Here is a 15665-nt window from a genome sequence, read left to right on the forward strand (position 1 = left end):
TTTTAATATGGGTTATTTGCTCCGGTACCCAAGCCTTCCTGTTATTTCCCCTCTCATCAGGTGGACCCACTCTAACACGCGACAAATCTGTATAGATTCTTGAAAATATAGTGCTGTATTGCACCTTTTAAATTTATATAAAGGGTTTAGTCAGCTTTATTCAAATATAATTCACATATCATACAATTTGCCCACCTAAAGTGTGCAAGTCAGTAACGTTAGTATATTCAGATTTGTGCAACCATCACCACAGTTAGCACATTTTCATCACTGGCCCCCAAAATCTCATACCTACTAGTAGTCACTCTCCATGTCCCGAAAACCTCCCAGCCTTGGGCAACCACTGATTTACTTTCTGGATATTTCTTTTCTATTTCTTTTTTCTGTTTTTTTGAGACAGGGTCTCATTCTGTCACCCAGACAGTGGTTTCTGGGTGCAGTGGTGCCATCATAGTTCACTGCAACATTGAACTCCTCGCACAAGCGATCCTCCTACCTCAGTCTCCTGAGTAGCTGAGACCACAGGTGCACACCACCACACCCAGCTAGATTTTGTACTTAAAAAATTATTTTTGTAGAGATGGGGTTTTGCCATGTTGCCAAGCTGGTCTCAAACTCCTGGGCTCAAGTGATCTGCCCACCTCAGCCTCCCAAAGTGCTGGGATTACAGGCATGAGCCACTATGCGTGGCCTATTCTGGATATTTCACATAAATGAAATCAGGCATCAGTGGTGGGGATGGCTACAGGCCGGGGCTGCTGACTGCCAAGCTAGGAGAGGGCCCAGCGCTCAGAATCTTGGTGGGCACTGCTGAAGCACCGCCTACACCATGCCTCTCTCTGCCACCTCCTTGGAGCATTTTGAGCAGCTGCATGAGATGTGCCTCCAAGGGGTGCACTAGTGGCTGCTGGGTATGGCAGGGACCCAGAAGAAGTTGATCAGAGATTTTGATGAAAAGCAACAGGAAGCAAACAAAATGCTGGCACAGATGGAGGAGGAACTACATTATGCACCCCTATCTTTCCATAACCCCATGATGTCTAAGCTTCGAGACTATCAGAAGGACCTTGCCCAACTCCATCTGGAGGCAAGAAGTACACCTTTGCAGCCATGCCTAGGGACCGAGGAGACATGAAATATGGCACATATGCTGTAGAGAATGAGCATGTGAATAGGCTACAGTCTCAAAGGGCAATGCTTCTCCAAGGCACCAAAATCCTGGGCCGGGCCACCCAAGAGACTGACCAGATTGGCTCAGAAATCTCAGAAGAGCTGAGGAACCAACAGGACCAGTGAGAAAGTACCAAGAGTACACTGGGAAACACAAGTGAAAACTTGTGCAAAAGTCGAAAGATTCTCCCTTCTAAGTCCAGAAAAGTGACAACCAACAAGCTTCTGCTTTCCATCATCTCACTGGAGCTAGCCATCCTGGGAGGCTTGGTTTACTTTGTGTTCTTTTGCAAGCATAGGACTTGCAATAGGGAAGGGTTGTGGACCAGAACTTTGACCTTGGGAATGCATGGTGTTAGGGATGTGGATGGAATAAGCATGTTGCTCCTGTGGGCTAACAGTTCAAGGATGCACTGTGTAGCCAGACTGTGGGAGAAGGGAGGAAAGGTGGAAAGCCACTTAAATGTGAAGTGACCAACAAGACCAGTATGATATACCAAGGTAATAATGCTGTTTATGACCTTTTTTTGTTGTTGGTTTTTTGTTTTGTTTTGTTTTGTTTGTTTTTGTTTTTGTTTTTGTTTTTGAGATGGAGTCTCACTCTGTCTTCCAGGCTGGAGTGCAGTGGCGTGATCTCGGCTCACTGCAAGCTCCACCTTCCGGGTTCACGCCATTCTCCCGCCTCAGCCTCCTGAGTAGCTGGGACTACAGGTGCCCGTCACCATGCCCGGCTAATTTTTTGTATTTTTAGTGGAGACAGGGTTTCACCATGTTAGCCAGGATGGTCTCCATCTCCTGACCTCGTGATCCACCCGCCTTGGCCTCCCAAAGTGCTGGGATTACAGGTTTGAGCCACCGTGCCTGGCCATGACTTCTTTAAAAATACGTAAGCCTGGCCAACATAGCAAGAACTCATCTCTACCAAAAATAAAAAAAAATAGCCAGGTGTGGTGGCCACATCTGTAGTCCCAGCTACTTAGAAGGCTGAGGCAGGAGAACTGCTTAAGACCAGGAGTCTGAGGCTGCAGTGAGCTATGATAGCGCCACGGCACTCCAGCCTGGGTGACAGAGTGAGACCTTGTCTCCAGAAACAAAATTAATTAATTAATTTTTAAGAATATGCCAAGGCTGGGTGCGGTGGCTCACACCTGTAATCCCAGCACTTTGGGAGGCCGAGGTGGGAGGATCACCTGAGGTCAGGAGTTCAAGACCAGCCTGGCCAACATGGTGAAACCCTGTCTCTACTAAAAATACCAAAAATTAGCTGGGCTTGGTGGTGTGCACCCATAATCCCAGCTACTCTGGAGGCTGAGGCAGGAGAATCGCTTGAACCCAGGAGGCAGAGGTTGCGGTGAGTTGAGATTGTGCCACTGCACTCCAGCCTGGGTGATAGAATAAGACTCTGTCAAAAAAAAAAAAAAAAAAAAAAAAAAGGCCAGCCATGGTGGCTCACACCTGTAATCCCAACACTTTGGGAGCCCGAGGCGGGCAGATCACCTGAGTTTGAGAGTTCAAGACCAGCCTGACCAACATGGAGAAACCCTGTCTCTACTAAAATTACAAAATTAGCTGGGCATGGTGGCACATGCCTGTAATCCCAGCTACTCGGGAGTCTGAGACAGGAGAATCGCTTGGACCCAGGAGGCGGAGGTTTCGGTGAGCCAAGATCATGCAGTTCCACTCTAGCCTGGGCAACAAGAGTGAAACTCCATCTCAGAAAAAAAAAAAAAAAAGTGCCATACGTGGTGCCGCATGCATGTAATTCCAGCACTTTGGGAGGCCGAGGTGGAGAAATTGCTTGAGCTCAGGAGTTCAACACCAGCCTGGCCAACATGGTGAAAACCCGTCTCTACTTAAAAAAATACAAAATTAGCTGAGCATGGTGGTGCATGCCTGTGGTCCCAGCTACTCTAGAGGCTGAGCAAGGGAGAATCACCTGGGCCCAAGAGGTCGAGGCTGCAGTGAGTCAACATTGGGCCCTGCACTCCAGCCTGCTGACAGAGTGAGACCCCGTCTCAAAAATAACAATCAACCAATAAATGAAATCATACCCTATGTGGTCCTCTGAGATGGCCTTCTTCTTAACCTGTTTTGAAGATTCAATCATGTTTTAGCATATACCATACTTCATTTCCTTTTCTTTTTTTCAAGACAAGGTCTCCCTCTGTTGCCCAGGTTGGAGTTCAATGGCCTGATCATGGCTCACTGCAACTTTGACCTCCCAGGCTCAAACGATCCTCCCACCTCAGCTTCCTGACTAGCTGCAACTAAAAGTGGGCACCACCATGTCTGGCTAACTTTTTTGTATCTTTTTTTTAATAGAACAAGATCTCACTATGTTGCCCAGATTCGTCTCGGACTCCCCAGCCAAGGAATTTGCTGCCTCCGCCTTCCAGAGTGTTGGGACTACAGGTGTGAGCCTATAGAAATAGAGACCTCACCCAGTCCTTTATTTCTTTTTTCGACTCACAAGTGCTTGATGTTCCTTCTTATTGTCAAATTATATTCCATTGTATAGATATACCACATTTTATATATCCATTCACCGGTAATGCAATTGAGTTTTTTCCACTTTTTTGGCTATTCTGAATAAAGCTGCTATGAATGTTTGTGTACAACTCTTTGCCTCAATAAATGTGTTTTATTTCTCTTGGCTGTATACCTGGAAGTGGAATTACTGGGTCATATGATAATTCTGCATTTAATCATTTGAGGAACTGCTAGACCATTTTCCAAAGTGGCTGCACCAGTTTATAATCCCGCCAGCAGTGTATGAGGGTTCCAACTTCCCACATGCTCACCAACACTTCGTTATTATCTCTTTTTGATTATAGCCGTCTTCATATGAAGTGGTATCTCATTGTGGTTTTGATTTGCATTTCCCTGACAACTAATGATGTTGAGCATCTCGTCATGTGCTTACTGGCCATTTGTATAGCTTCTTTGGAGAAATGTCTATTCAAATCCTTAGCCCATTTTTATTTATTTTATTTATTTGTCTTAATTTTTTTATTTATTTGTCTTTATATTATTGAGTTGTAAGAGTTATTTATATGTTCTTGATATAAGTCCCTTATCAGATATATGATTTACAAATATCCTCTTTCATTCTATAGATTGTCTTTTCACTTTCTTGATGGTATCCTTTGAAGTGTAAGTTTTTAATTTTGATGAACTCCAGTTTACCTATTTTTTCTTTGGTTGCTTGTGCTTTCGGTGTCATATCTAACCTAACCCAGGCTCACAAAGATTTATTCCTATATTTTCTTCTAAGAGTTTTATGGTTTTAGCTCTTAAGTGTATGAATTAATTTTAGAGTATGATGTGAGAAAAAAATGACATTATTTTGCATGTGAATATCTAGTTGTCCCAGCAACACTTGTTAAAAAGACTATTCTTTCTCCAATGAATTGTCTTGGCATCTTTTTAAAAATTTTATTTTATTTAATTTTATTTATTTATTTATTTATTTAGAGACAGGGTGTTGTTATGTCACCCAGGCTGGAGTGCAGTGGTGCTATCACGGCTCACTGCAGCTCAACCTCCTGGGCTCAGGTGATCCTCCCACCTCTGCCTCCCAAGTAGCTAGAACTACAGGCATGTGCCACCATGCCTGGCTAATTTTTTTTAATGTTTTTGTAAAGACAAGGTCTCACCATGTTGCCCAAGCTGGTCTTGAACTCCTGGACTCAAGCTATCCTCCTGTCTGGCCTCCCAAAGTGCTGGGATTCCAGGCATGAACTACTATGCCTGACTGTCTTGACATTCTTGTTGAAAGTCAACTGACTAAACGTGAGGGCTTATTTCTAGATTCTCAATTTTTTTTCCATTGATATACATGTATATCCTGTAGACTACGTTGTCTTGAAACTACTGTAGTTTTGTAGTACATTTTGAAATCAAGAAGTGTGAGTTCTCCAAGTTTGTTCTTTTTTTTCAAGATTGTTTTGGCTATTATGGGTTTCTTGCATTTCCGTATGAATTTTGGATCAGCTTGTCAATTTCTGCAAAGAAGCCAACTGGGGTGGTTATAGAGATTGTGTTCAATCTGTAGATCCACTAACATGAAATGTCTTTCCATTTATTTAGATCCTTAATTTCTTTCTTCAATGTGTTGTAGTTTTCAGAGTATACCCTGGCCGGGCGTGGTAGCTCATGCCTGTAATCCCAGCACTTTGGGAGTCTGAGGCAGGTGGATTACAAGGTCAGGAGATCGAGACCATCCTGGCCAAGATGGTGAAACCCTGTCTCTACTAAAAATCCAAAAATTAGCTGGGCGTGGTGGCGCATTCCTGTAATCTCAGCTACTTGGGAGGCTGAGGCAGGAGAATAGCTTGAACCAGGGAGTTGGAGGTTGCAGTGAGCCAAGATCATGCCACTACACTCTAGCCTGTTGACAGAGTGAGACTCCGTCTCAAAACAAAACAAAACAAAACAAAAAAACGGAGTATACATTCTACATTTGTTTTGTTAAATTGATTCCTAAGTATTTTATTCTTTTTGATGTCCTTGTAAATAAAATTATTTTATTAATTTCATTTTTAGATTGTTTGTTTCTAATGTATAGAAACACAACTGATTTGTATGTTGATCTGTTATTTATTTATTTATTAAAAAATAGAGACAAAGTCTCACTATGCTGTCCAGGCTGGTCTTAAACACCTGGGCTCAAGTGATCCACCCACTTCTGCCTCCCAAAGTGCTGGGATTACAGATGTGAGCCCCCATGCCCAGCTGTATATGAAATAAATTTCATTTTCTTACCTAATTGCCATGGACAGAACCTGAAGTACAGTGTTGAATACAAGTACAGAGAGTGGACATTCTTGTCTTGTTCCTGATCTCAGAGGGAAAACATTTAGACTTTCATCATTAGGTGTGACATTAGCAGAGGGTTTTTGTAGCTACCCTTTATCAGGTTGAGAAAAATCCCCTTCTATATCTAGTTTGTTGAGTTTTTTTCTTTTTTCTTTTTTCTTTTTCTTTTTTTGTTTTTTTGAGATGGACTCTCACTCTGTCACTCAGGTTGGAGTGCAGTGGCGTGATCTCAGCTCACTGCAACCTCTGCCTCCCGGGTTCAAGTGATTCTCCTGCCTCAGCCTTCTGAGTATCTGGGATTACAGGTGCCCGTCACCATGCCCAGCTAATTTTTTTTTTTTTTTGTATTTTTAGTAGAGACAGGGTTTCACCATCCTAGCCAGGCTGTGTGTATTGAGGTCATCAACAGACCACCTTGAAATGTGGGTTTTGTCCTCTATTCTATTGATATGGCATAATACATTAATTGATTTTGGATGTCAAACCAACCTTGCATTTCTGATACAAATCCTACTTTGTCATGGTATATAACTCTTTTTTTTTTTTTGAGACAGACTCTCGCTCTGTTGCCAGGCTGGCGCATGGTGGCGCGATCTTGGCTCACTGCAACCTCCGCCTCCTGGGTCAAGCAATTCTCCTGCCTCAGCGTCCCTAGTAGCTGGGAGTGCAGGTGCATGCCACCATGCCCAGCTAATTTTTTTGTATTTTTAGTTGAGACAGGGTTTCACCATGTTGGCCAGGATGGTCTCGATCTTTTGACCTCATGATCCGCCCACCTCAGCCTCCCAAAGTGCTGGGATTACAGGTGTAAACCACTGTGCCTGGCCAACCCTTTTTATATGTTGCTGAATTTGGTTGGCTAGTTCAGGATTTTTGCATCTAAATTCACAAGACATATTGGTATATAGTTTTCTTCTGATGTTTTTGTCTTGTTTTGGTATCAGGATTAATACTGCCCTCATAGGATGAGTTTAGAAGTATTCTCTCTTCTGTTTTTTGGAAGAATTTGTGTTAAGTCTTTAATGTTTTGTAGAATTCACCATTAAAGCCTTCACTTTTCTTTGTGAAATGCTTTTAGATTACTAATCCAATTACTCTTTCTCTTTTTATTATAGGTCTATTCAGAATTTATATTTCTCCTTGAATCAATTTCAGTAGTTTGTGGTTTTCTAGGTATTTGTCTATTTCATCTAAGGTATCTAATTTGTTGGCATAGTCATTTATAGTATTCCCTTATAACCTTCCTTTTTTTTTTTTTTTGAAACAGAGTTTCACACTCTCGCCCAGGAGTGCAGTGGCACCATCTCAGCTCACTGCAGGCTCCGCCTCCTGGGTTCACGCCATTCTCCTGCCTCAGCCTCCCAAGTAGCTGGGACTACAGGTGCCTGCCATCAGGCCCAGCTAATTTTTTGTATTTTTAGTAGAGACGGGGTTTCACCATATTAGCCAGGATGGTGTCGATCTCCTGACCTTGTGATCCGGCGCCTCGGCCTCCCAAAGTGCTGGGATTACAGGCGTGAGCCACTGCGCCCAGCCAACCTTCCTTATTTTTGAAAGGTCAGTAGTAATGCTCCCTCTTTCATTCCTGAGTTTAGTATAATTTGAGTCTTCTCCGTTTTTTGTTTCTGTTCTTGTTTTAGACAGACAGGATCTCACTCTGTCACCCAGGCTGGAGTGCGGTAGTGTGATTGTAGCTCACTGTAACTTTGAACTCCTGGGCTCAAGTAATCCTCCTGCCTCAGCCTCCCAGGTAGCTAGGACTACAGGTACATGTCATCATAACTGGCTAATTTTTTTTATTTTTCATTTTTTGGAGTGAGGGGGTCTCTCTCTATATATTTTTTTTTCTTTTTTTTTTTTTTTTAAGACAGAGTTTCACTCTGTCATCCAGGCTGGAGAGCGGTGATGTGATCTTGGCTCACTGCAACCTCCACAACCTCCACCTCCCAGGTTCAAGCGATCTTCCCACCTCAGCCTCCAGAGTAGCTGGGATTGCAAGCATGTGTCACCACATCCAACTAAATTTTTTTTTTTATTTTTAGTAGAGACAGTGTTTCACCATGTTGGCCAGGCTGGTCTCAAACTCCTGACCTCAAGTGATCCACCTGCCTTGGCCTCCCAAATATATATATATATATATATATATGTTATACATATATATAAATGTTATAATATATATATACATATACTTTTTTACAGGTATATATATTTTAAATTTTATAATTTAAATATATTTACATCTATTTTCTTAATTTAAAAATTAAAAATATGGAACACTTCAAAAATGTGCACTTCATCCTTGTGCAGGGGCCATGCTAATCTTCTCTGTATTGTTCCAATTTTAGTATATGTGCTGCCAAAGAGAGCACACCCAGGCTGGTCTTGAACTCCTGGCCTCAAGTGATCTTCCCACCTCAGCCTCCCAGAGGACTGGGATTACAGATGTGAGCCACCATACCCAGCCTTTCTCTGTTTTTTTCTTAATCAGTCTAGCCTTGTTGATCTTTTCAAATGACCAACTATTCATTTTGTTGATTTTCTTTAGTGTTTTTCTGTTGCCTGTTTCATTAATTTAAACTCTAATATATATTATTTCCTTCATTCTTCTTGCTTTAGGTTTAGTTTGCTCTTTTTCCAGTGTCTTAGGGTAGAAGCTTAGTTAATTGATTTGAGATCTTTCTGCTTTTCAAATATAGGTTTTTACAGTTGTAGATTTTTTTTTTTTTGTATATGCTCCCATGAGGTTGAGAAAGTTGCCTTCTACTCCCAAGTCAGCCAAACTGCAAGGTCTAAGAACCCAGTCCTCCACAATACTGTCCTTACTTCTGATATTAGCTGCAAGTTTGGGGTTTTCCCGAAACCACCCTCTGGTCGAATAATTCACTGAGGAAGTGACAGAACTCAGGCCAGATGTGGTGGCTCATGCCTGTAATCCCAGCACTTTGGAAGGCCGAGGAGGTTTTAGATTTTTCTTCTTCAGGAGTTTGAGACCAGCCTGGCCAACATGGTGAAATCCCATCTCTGCTAAAAATACAAAAATTAGCCAGGCATGGTGGTGCATGCCTGTAGTCCCAGCTACTTGGGAGGCTGAGGCAGGAGAATTGCTTGAAACTGGGAGGTGGAACAGTGATCCGAGATCGTGCCATTGCACTCCAGCCTCGGTGACAGAGTGCGACTCCATCTCAAAAAAAAAGAAGTGACAGAAGTGACAGAATTCAACGAAAGCTAGCTATTATTCTCATGGTCACAGTTTATTCCAGGGAAAGGATACTCTAAAATCAGCCATGGGAAGGGGCACATAGAGCAGAGTCTAGGAGGATTCCAAATGCAAAGCTTTCATTGTCATCAGGAGATGTTATCCTCTCAGCATCGATGTGTGAAAGTGCACACAGAGTGTTGCAAATCCAGGAAGCTCGTCCTAACTTCAGTGTCCAGAGTTTTATTGGAGTTTTCATTATACAGGCATGATGGCAGTTGAACTCAGTCTCCCATCTCCCTCCCCTATCCCTGGAAGTTAGGCCAGTATCATGGTGAGATCCATCAAGGAGGCCATCATGAGTCACCTCATTAGCATAAACTATCAGATGTAATCTTAGGGGCCCACATGAATAACAAAGAAATATATAATTTTTTTTTTAAGAGACAGGGTCTCAGTCTGTCACTCAGGCTAGAGTGCAGTGGTGTGATCAGAGCTTACTGCAGCCTCAAACTTCTGGGCTCAAGTGATCCTCCCACCTCAGCATCCTGAGTAGCTGGGTGCACACCACAGTGCCCAGCTTGAGAAATATTCTTACCACTTGGGGAATTCCATGGGTTTAGAGGCTACCTCTCAGGAGCCAGGGACAATGGCCAGGCCTTTCCTTGGGCAAGGCCAAATTCTTCACACTTTCTATTCCTAGTCAGCTGAATTTTGCTTTTTTGTTTGTTTTGTTTTGTTTGAGACAGAGTGCTGCTCTGTTGCCCAGACTGGAGTGCAGTAGTGCAATAATAGCTCACTGCAGCCTTGACCTCCTGAGCTCAAGCAATCCTCCCATCTTAGCCCCCAGAGTAGCTAGGACTACAGACTTATACCACCACACACTGTTAATTTAAAAAAAAATTTTTGGTAGAGATGAGATCTCACTACATTGCCCAGGCTGGTCTTGAACTCCTTGTCTCAAGTGATCCTTCCACCTCGGCCTCCCAAAGTGCTGGGATTACAGGTGTGAGCCACTGCCTGGCCAGCTGAATGTTTTTACATGTTTAATATTTCTTATCTGAAATGCTTGGGACCAGAAGTGTTTTGGATTTCAGACTTTTTTTGGATTTTGGAATATTTGCATTATACTTTAAATGAGCATCCCTAATCAGAAAATCAAGATTCTGAAATGCTACAATAAGCATTTCCTTTGAGTATCATGTCAGTACTCAAAAAGTTTCAGATTTTCAGACCAGTCAGGGTATGATAAGAAAAAAATAAGTTTCAAATGTCAGAGCATTTCAGATTTTGGATTTTGGATTAGGGATGTTCAACCTACACTAGGAATGGATATTGGGGCCGGGCACAGTGGCTCATGCCTGTAATCCCAGCACTTTGGGAGGCTGAGGTGGGTGGATCACCTGAAGTCAGGAGTTCGTAGACCAGCCTGGCCAACATGGTGAAACCACATCTCTATAAAAATACAAAAATCAGCCAGGTGTGGTGGCACGCACCTGTAATCCCAACTACTCAGGAGGCTGAAGCAGGAGAATCACTTGAACCTGGGAGGTTGCAGTGAGCCAAGATCATGACACTGCACTCCAGCCTGGGTGACAGAGCAAGACTCCATCTCAAAAAAAAAAAAAAAAGAAAAAAGAAAAGAAAAAACAGGAATGGGTATTGGATTTTATTAAATGTCTTTTCTGCATCTATTGAGAGCATAATGCAATTTTTAGTTTTTAGTCTGTTAATATTCTGAAAGGAAAATAAATCTTAGGACACCCAACGCACTACACCAAAGGGAAAAGTCAACCTGGGAACTGGGTCAGGCAAACCTGTCTCCCGTTTTGTTCCTAAATAAGATAGCTACAAAGATTTTAAAAGCTACGTACTGGCCGGGCTCGGTGGCTCACTCCTGTAATCCCAGCACTTTCAGAGGTCAGGAGTTTGAGACCAGCCTGGCCAACATGATGAAACCTCATCTCTACTAAAAATACAAATATTGGCCGGGCATGGTGGTGGGTGCCTGTAATCCCAGCTGCAAAGGAGGCTGAGGCAGGAGAATCTCTTGAACCCTTGAGGTGGATGTTGCAGTGAGTGGAGATTGTGCCACTGCACTCCAGCCTGGGCAACAGAGCAAGACTCTGTCTCAAAAAAAAAAAAAAGGCCGGGTGCAGTGGCTCACGCCTGTAATCCCAGCACTTTTGGAGGCTGAGGCGGGCAGATCATGAGGTTAGGAGATCGAGACCATTCTGGCTAACCCGGTGAAACCCTGTCTCTACTAAAAAAAATACAAAAAATTTAGCCGGGCATGGTGGCAGATGCCTGTAGTCCCAGCTACTCGGGAGGCTGAGGCAGGAGAATGGTGTGAACCTGGGAGACGGAGTTTGCAGTGAGCCGAGACTGCGCCACTGCACTCCAGCCTGGGCAACAGTGAGACTCCGTCTCAAAAAAAAAGAAAAAAAAAAGATACATACCTTGCTCACAATTACCTACAAGGAAATTCTTCGTAGGCCCCAAGATCTTTACCCTAAAACAGCTCTGTTGAAATGTACCCTGACAATGTACATTGATAGCTTATCTTATCTTCACAGGTATGAGACAAAGGACAGAATTAAAAAGTCATCCCTCCGCTCATCTGAGACAAATGCATACCTGACTGCTTCCTCTGCCCTATGTTTATCTTATGTAAAAATGCGGATTCACTGAGCATGAGACAAACATCCAAGTGACTATCCCTTCACCCCTCCCACATGTAAAATGTGTATTCAGTGAAGGCTCATCAAAGACTCAAAAGAAAACAACCCCTTGCCTCTTTTATCTACCTTCCCTTTTTTCTTTCTTCCTCTTTCCCCCAATATCCACTCTTCAATATCCCCTTCAAATATTGAGATCCCCAGACTGTCTTCAGAAAAGTGCACAGACCACAGATTTTTCCTGTGTTTCTGTATTCTTTTTCCAGGGTGTGTCCTTAACCTTGACAAATAAACCTCTTAAATTGATTGAGACTCACCTTGGTCATTTTCTTTGAGTTACAATATATTGAATTACATTGATTAATTTTTAAAAATTAAACCAACATTTGGCTGAGCACGGTGGCTCATGCCTGTAATCCCAACACTTTGGGAGGCTGAGGCGGGCAGAACATGAGGTCAGGAGATCGAGACCATCCTGGCTAACATGGTGAAACTGTCTCTACTAAAAATACAAAAAATTAGCCGGACGTGGTGGCAGCCGCCTGTAGTCCCAGCTGAGGCAGGAGAATGGTGTGAACCCGGGAGGCGGAGCTTGCAGTGAGCCGAGATCTCGCCATTGCACTCCAGCCTGGGCGACAGAGCAAGACTCTGTCTCAAAAAAAAAAAAAAAAAATTAAACCAACATTGAATTCCTAGGGTAAACTCCACTTAGTCGTGATGTATGTTTTTCTATACTGTTAGATCCAATTTGCTACAACTGTTTTAAGGATTTTTGTATCCGTATCATGGTGGATATTTGTTTGTAGTTTTCTTGTAATGTCATTATCTAATTTTCATATCATATTCCTATTTGGTAGCACATTCTGGGCAATAAGACATGTCTCAATAAATGTAAAAGGATGCAAATTATACAAAGTATGTTTTCTGACCAAACTGGCTTAAATTAGAAATCAACAACAGAAGCTGGGCACGGCGGCTCACACCTGTAATCCCGGCACTTAGGGAGGCCAAGGCAGGCAGATTGCTTGAGCCCAGGAGTTTGACGACAGGTATGCACCACTGTGCTTGGCTAATTTTTATATTTTTTGTAGAGGTAGGGCTGAGTTTTTAAAATTAGCTGGGAATGGTAGTGCACACCTGTAGTCTCAACTACTTGGGAGGCTGAGGTGGGAGAATCGCTTGAGCCCTGGAGGTTGAGATTGCAGTGAGCCAAAATTACACCGCTGCACTCCAGCCTCAGTGACAGAGTGAGACCCTGTCTCAAAACAAACAAACAAACAATAACAGAAATATACCTGGACAGTTCCCATATATTTGGAATCTGAAGAACACACTTCTAAATAACCCATAAATCAAAGAAATTAGAAGGGAAAATAAAAAGTATTTTGAACCAAATGAAAATAAAGACAACATATCAAAATTTATGAGATAAAATTTATGGGATAAAACTGAAGTTGGGCCAGGAGTGGTGGCTCACACCTGTAATCCCAGCACTTTGGGAGGCCTAGGCAGGTGGGTCACTTGAAACCAGGGGTTCGAGACCAGCCTGGCCAACATGGTAAAACCCCATTTCTACTAAAAATGTAAAAAAAAAAAAAAAAATTCTTTTTAAAGAAGAAGAAAAAAACCTGAAGCAGTACTTAGAACTTTATAGCACTGAATTCCTATGGTAGAAAAGAAGAAAAATCTAAAACCAATGTCCTCAGCTTCTACCTTAACAAACTAGAAGAGGAGATTATACTCAAAATAAGCAAAATAAAGGAAATAATAGATTAAAGCAGAAATCAATCAAGTAGATAACAATAAAGACACCAGTGAAACCAAGGCTGGTTCTTTGAGAAGATCAGTTGCAATTGTATTAGTCAGGATTCTCCAGAGAAACAGAACCGTTAGGATATATGTAAATATGTAAGAGATTTATCATGGGAATTGGCTTGCACAATTATGGAGGTCAAGAATTCCCATGATATGCCATCTGTAAGCTGGAGAATCAGGAAAGCTAGGGGTGTTATTCAATCAGAGTCCAAGGGCATGAGAACTAGGGCAGCCAGTGGCAGAGCTCCCAGTCTGAGGCCAAAGGCCTGAGAACCAGGGCAGGAAATGGTGTCATCCCAGAGTCCAAAGGCCTGAGAACCAGGACCTCCAGTGTCCTCGGGTGAGTGTCAAGGGCATAAGATTGATGTCCCAGCTCAAGAAGAGAGAGAATGTGCCCTTTCTTCACCTTTTTGTTCTATTGAGCCCTCAGTGATTGGATGATGCCTGCATATTGATGAGGACAGATCTTCTTTCCTCAGTACACCAATTCAAATGCAAGCTCTTCTAGAGACAGCCTCACAGACACACCCAGAAATAATGTCTACCAGCTCTCTAACCTAGGCCAGTTGACATACAACATCAACCATCACAGGCCAGTCATGAGGGCTCATGTCCCTAATCCCAGCACTTTGGGAAGCTGAGGCAGGAGGTTCATTTGAGCCCAGCCTGGCCAACATAGCAAAACACCATCCCAGGCCAGGCACAGTGGCTCACGCCTGTAATCCCAGCACTTTGGGAGACTGAGGTGGGCAGATCACTTGAGATCAGAAGTTCCAGACCAACCCGGCCAACACAGTGAAACCCCGTCTCTACTAAAACAAAATACAAAAATTAGCCAGGCGTGGTGGCATGTACCTGTAGTCCCAGCTACTTGGGAGGCTGAGGCTGGGGAATTGCTTGAGCCCAGGAGGCGGAGGTTGCAGTGAGCCGAGATCACGCCACTGCACTCCAGCCTGGGCAACAGAGCAAGGCTCCATCTCAAAAAATAACAACAAAAAAAAACATCATCCCTACAAAAAAAAAAATCAACCATCACAGCAATAAACCTCTCACTAAAATGAACAGGAAAAAAAAAGGGAGAAAACACAAATAATTAATATCAGAAATGAGAAAAGTGACAATATAGGTTCTACAGAACTGAAAGGATAATAAGGAAACAAGTTTATGTCAATAAGTCCTGAAACTTAGATGAAATAGACAAATTTCTGGACAGGTTTGGTGGCTCATGCCTGTAATCTCAGCTCTTGGGAGAGTGAAGCGGGAGGATCGCTTAAAGCCAGAAGTTCGAGACCAGCCTGGGCAACAAAGTAAGACCCCATTTCTACAAAAAAAAAAAAAAAAATAGCCAGGCTTGAAGCATGCTTCTGTAGTCTCAGGTACTCAGGAAGCTGAGATGGAAGAATCGCCTGAGCCCAGGAGTTTGAGACCAGCCTGGGAGACAGAGTGAGACCCCATCTCAAAAAAAAAGGAAAGAAAAGAAACAGACTTTTTTTTTTTTTTTTAACTGCTTCTTGTGGAACAGGGCTACCTCATAGGCAGGGTCCCCAAGACAAATTTCTTTCTTTCTTTTTTTTTTTTGAAACAGGATCTCACTCTGTCACCTAGGCTGGAGTGCAGTGGCCCCATCTCAGCTCACCGCAACCTCTGTTTCCTGGGCTCAAGTGATTCTCTAACCTCAGCCTCCCATGTTGCTGGGATTACAGGCATATGCCACCAAAACCTGGCTAATTTTATATATATATATATGTATATACGTATATACGTGTATATATACACGTGTGTGTGTGTGTGTGTGTGTATATATATATATATGGTTTTTTTTGGTTTTTTTTTGCGGTAGAGATGACGTTTTACCATGTTGCCCAGGCTGGTCTCAAACTCCTGAGCTCAAAGCAATCCACCCACCTCAGCCTCCCAAAGTTCTGGGATTACAGGCGTGAGCCACCATGCCCGGCTGCCAAAACAAATTTCTTAACAGATAAAAACTA

General features: G+C 42.9%; 1 non-coding gene and 1 pseudogene across 1 annotated transcript; one reads left to right on the plus strand and one right to left on the minus strand.

The window, feature by feature from the left end:
* Positions 1–829: 829 nt before the first annotated feature.
* Positions 830–1644, plus strand: LOC100443426 (vesicle transport through interaction with t-SNAREs homolog 1B-like; annotated as a pseudogene).
* Positions 1645–8250: 6606 nt separating this feature from the next.
* Positions 8251–8357, minus strand: LOC112136045 (U6 spliceosomal RNA). Its single transcript, XR_002917245.1, has one exon. It is a non-coding gene; the product is annotated as a U6 spliceosomal RNA (small nuclear RNA).
* Between the last annotated feature and the right edge of the window lie 7308 nt (positions 8358–15665).

The sequence above is a fragment of the Pongo abelii genome, chromosome 10, assembly GCF_028885655.2.
Source record: "Pongo abelii isolate AG06213 chromosome 10, NHGRI_mPonAbe1-v2.0_pri, whole genome shotgun sequence".
NCBI lineage: Eukaryota > Metazoa > Chordata > Mammalia > Primates > Hominidae > Pongo > Pongo abelii.